Source organism: Palaemon carinicauda, chromosome 32 (assembly GCF_036898095.1).
Source record: "Palaemon carinicauda isolate YSFRI2023 chromosome 32, ASM3689809v2, whole genome shotgun sequence".
In the NCBI taxonomy this organism is placed as follows: Eukaryota; Metazoa; Arthropoda; class Malacostraca; order Decapoda; family Palaemonidae; genus Palaemon; species Palaemon carinicauda.
The window spans coordinates 13,001,257-13,006,256 of record NC_090756.1 but is presented as its reverse complement, the minus strand read 5'-3'; the positions used below and the strand labels follow the sequence as shown (position 1 = coordinate 13,006,256).

Sequence of the window (5,000 nt, the reverse complement as noted above, 5' to 3'; positions counted from 1 at the left end):
TTCATATATTTTGTTCGTTTGTGTGTTATTTCCTTTCCTTACTGGACGGCTTCCTTATTGGAGCCCTTGGGCTTGTGGTTTTCTGTTTTCCCTTTGGCTAAGGCGCTCAACGGGAAGAGGTCCGTCCGTCTAGGTCAGGCTACTGCTTCGCTCACGATTGTCAAGGATGGGAGGATTCTGGGTCAGAGCAGATCCGGTTGGGTTTTCAATGCATAGCCCTGGTTGGCTGGCACGCTTCCTGAGCATAGCTCGGGGTTAGGCAAGCTGTTCAGTTGCTCAGATTCCAAATCGTGAGAGTTCCGTACTGCCAGCTGATTAGTTGAGTCACTCGCTGGGAGAGTCTCTGTTGCTGTCAAGCTTCCTGGTTGCTGATTAGTGTCTTCTTCAAAGGTGGTCCTAAGGCTGGAGGGGAGAAGAAACATCTCTTGGGTCGATTTGTGATAAGGTTTTGCTTGTTGGATAAGTAGGGCTTCCAGGATCCTGAGCTTTCTATAGACCAGATCACTACTGGCGATCTTGGCGTTGCTAATTATTTCATCTCGCCTTAGTCAATGGAGGAACAGTTACGTCCCAAACTCGGTATGGACTCCACCCACAAAAAGAAAATTCAAACCATTGAGAAGGTCAATTATAAGGTCACTAAGACAGCAATTGTTTCCTATGAAACCTGCTTGAAAGAGGGTCGACTTCCTACATAATAATAATAATAATAATAATAATAATAATAATAATAATAAATGCAAAACTATATACTGGAAATCTGTTATACCCATAGATATAGTTGAACGATGTTTATATATATATATATATATATATATATATATATATATATATATATATATATATATATATATATATATATATATATATATACATTTATATATATATATATATATATATATATATATATATATTGCGGTGAGGTATAAAAATAGCCAAAGGTAATGGCATTACTCTTTCTTTGGTTAGTTTGAAAGGGGACAATCCCCTTGCTCCAGAACATATCGTGAATCTACCGGATTCTCCTCAGCTTAAACAATTTGGGATTTCTCTCCAGACTGCCTAACCCAGTGGTTCTCAACCTTATCTAGCCAAGGGCCCCTTTCACCACATGACAGAAAGTCACTACCACTTCCTTTAAAAGATTCTCTTCCTCATTTGGTGTAATCCAAACAATATTCATATATACAGAACTTCTTTTATTATTTTTTTGCAAATTAGTATATTTACATTTGCAATTTTACATGGATTATTTTTATAGTGGAGTTTTATGAATAAGAAGCAAATATAAAATATAGATGGGGAGCTCAATGGCTGTAAAAAAATCAATATTCTAACACTTTGAGTTTCCCAATATGTGGCCCCAATTTCGCCACAATAGAAATGCAAAATCACCAGCTTCTTAGTAAGCCATTTTCATCTTAGCTCATTAAAACAAGCAAAATCAGTGCTTTGTAAACAGCAGCCTGATATCAAATGATCACTGAGCGACAATGCCACAGTGTTGCCAGATCAGTAGTGAATATAGTTGTTGCCATATAATAGGCAAAACACGTGAATATTCAATGTATAATGATATATATAGGGATGCACACGAAGAGCACATAAATATAGACAAAATATTATACTAATAAGTAAAATTATTACCTGACATCTCGGATATGGAATTTATGTACCTACATCATAAAAAGACCTGTCCTCTCTTTAGGCAGAATATCCCATAGCACAGGGTAGTTAAACACAATTCCCTAAAGGTGGTCCACCTTTAACCAATTGTTTGCATCTGTCCTACAGTTTATCCTTAACTCCACGATGTATAGGATGCATATCCTAGTATTTATCCTGTCTATGTCCTTCCTACTATGGTTCACAACCTAATTTTTCTGCTTGGAAAGAAAACTGTTACGAAGGAAGATATATTTTTGAACCAGGAAGCTTTGCTACAAGAGGTTGAGAAGCAATAATCAAAGCTCCCAAAATCAACAAAGAGCCCATCATGATATACGGAACGCCCAATCCGCCGCTGATGTCCATCACAAAACCTGCAAGAGATTGAATAAGGAAAAGAAACGAATCATGCTGAGTCAGGTCTTTTTGGGAAGTCATTAAAGAAAAAAGTCACCATTCAAATTATCAACTGTATAAGATGATTTCTGTCTGTGCCAGGTTTTCCTAAAACGTTATCCTACAGAAAGATGAGTTGAAGAAGATACAGATTCAATGGAAAATTCTTATCAAAATCTGATATCAGGACTTACAACTGCCACTGAAACTTACATTAAAAAGATAAGGCACTTATATAATTTGCACAGTAGTTGTAGATTATGATAAAACGGAAATTATAAAGCTACTCATTAGCATAGAAGTTTCTAATTCATTTTGAATAGATCCTCGCTTACCAATAACCGATGGATAGAATAAGTTGCAGATTCCTTGCGTCATCCGGAAGAATCCCCAGGTTGAGGACATGGCGTCTCCTCCAAACTGGTCAGCCAAGAGTTTATTGATCAGTGTCCAGAAGAAGGCGGTGCAAAGGGAAAGCGTGGTTGCGAAGACCAGCAGGTGCCACATGTTTGTGCACAAGGGCACAGTCATACAACCCAAGCCTCCGATTACCAAGCTGGTGGAAGTACATCATTGCTTGTTCTTATATGAAATGACAAGTAGTACTAGTAAAGTAATACCCATGGTAATTATAGTAATGTCTCAATAGTATAGGCTCATAATCAGAAAAGGATTAAGTTGTAAGATTATTGTAGGAATCCTTAAACGTTACTAATTAGGAGTTTTAACTAGAGCAAACACATCACTGACAACATTACTGAGTGATAACAAACAGTACTTACCCTGCTATAAATCCACATCTCTTATTCGATTTCTTCCTGTTGAAAATAAATCCGCAAAACAATCTCATAACTACGTCGCAGATGAATATGTATGAGGCTATGGCTGAGTTCTGAAGGTCACTGAGTCCTATTGACCTTCCATATTTAGCTGCATAAAGAAGGGCACTGGGCAAGGCTGCAGCTGTACACATAACCATTAAATGTATACAAGATAAGCTGGATTTTTCAAAAACGAGAGATCTATCGCCTTTTCTTGATCCGCTGCTCAGCGCCTACAGTAGCCCTCATCTGTCTGATCTGCAGGTCAGATTTGCCGTTCTCTATTTGCATTTTCTTCTAGTAGTCTTCTTGAACTATTTTCTGCTGCAGTTCAAAAGGTCTCATGAGCATTCCAAGCACTACCAACTGGAGCATAAGGCCAGCTATCAATATGAATGATCCTCTGAGGCCATATTCTTGGTTAAGTATGACGATCATTGAGAAAATAAGATACCTCCCATGGGATTTCCAGCTGCCTTAATTCCATTTGCCAAAGAACGTTTCTCCTGGAAGTAATCAGTTACCAGGAGGAAACCCGGTGTCTCAGCCATACACATGCCAATTCCTAGTGGGAGTAACAACTGTTTACATGTATAATATCGCATGTCGCACAGCAACATACAACAAAAAAACGGGTTTCTGAATTTCTAGAACCATATGAATAATCAGTTACTGTCTTTGACTAACAAGAAATCAAAGATGAATAAAGCATTGTCATATAGATTGGAAATCTTAATTGTTATTGACTTCTTTAAGACCTAATGAAACACCACAAGAATTAGAACAGATTATCAGCTTACTTACCAACAACTGCCCCAAGAGTGAAAGCTAGATAAAGTACCGAGAAGGCTGGAACAGCCAGAAGGATTCCAGCCACGCATAGAAGACCCCCCACAACGACACCCTTCCTAGGACCAGCAAGTACAGCAAACGCTCCCATGGCTGGTGCTATGGTAAAGATAGGAATACATTAGGTATCAAGAACAATTATAATTGGTTCTATGAAAAATCAGAATATCACCAGACATGTACCACATAAATATTTGCACCATACTATAGATATTTAGAGATAATCAGATTTTTTAATGATAAGAATATACTATTTACAGGGCATTACCTAGAATTCCTCTGCACCCAACCAAGAGACCCATGATCCAGCCTGAAGTGGCCCCAAATGCATCTGGAAAGTAGTCCATAATCAAGGTGTAAGTGATTCCGAAACTCTTAACGTACCCCGCTGACACCAAGTTTATAAGAAACACGTCGAAGACCACAACCCAAGCGTATCTGTAGAAGGATATTATTCTAACAAGATTAGACTATAATACTATATATGTATTGGTCTTGAAAAGTAACTTTACATATGATACAAGTATTGTGAAGTTTGACCAAAAGGATTAGCAAGTTTAGCAAAATATGAAGTTTTCTAAGGACACATTGAAGACCAAAATCTCTGTATTTGTGGTAAAAAGATAGTCTATATGGCTAAAAAAATGTCCTCTGCAAAGCAACAAGTTAGGAAACAGAATTGATTAAAAATAACTTGAAAGGTCGACTTGAAGTTAAAATGTATTACTACGTTTGTCTGAAGCTGCTAATTTGACATCTGAAGCTTTCAGTGTATTTTCGCAAACAGATGACTCAGGAATTTATTCAATCTATCTTATAAGACTTCTCAGCACAGGAAGGCCAGTGACATGGACCATTGAAGTTTAAGAGAGTATAGCACATAAGAGTGAACTTCTCTGAGGTAAATGATTTATATAAACACTTACCCTCTATCTTTAGCTGAAGGTGGCCTTGGTATCTCATCTGGAACATTCCACTGAGCTTTTTGTCCCTGAATTTGATTCACTTCATCCAAAGAACCATTGGGAACTACCGCCTCAGAATCTCTTGTCTGTGATGACGTTATGGGAAGACCTCCCTGCAGAGTTCCCCCACCATTATCTTGGGAATCTTCCCCTTCATCGGATTTGGCAGTTATCTCATTCAGTCCTTTTATTATCTTATCTGCGTCGTTCTTTACTTGGAAAACTAAAGTAACTGGATTATCTTTACAGAGATCATTCTGATTGTTTAATGAACTGCCGTTTGAATTGAGTGAACATTCAT

The 5,000-nt window shown here is 37.8% G+C and overlaps 1 pseudogene; it reads right to left on the bottom strand.

The window, feature by feature from the left end:
- Nucleotides 1-1,249: 1,249 nt before the first annotated feature.
- Nucleotides 1,250-5,000, bottom strand: part of LOC137625270 (monocarboxylate transporter 12-like) — a 3,812-nt pseudogene continuing 61 nt past the window's right edge.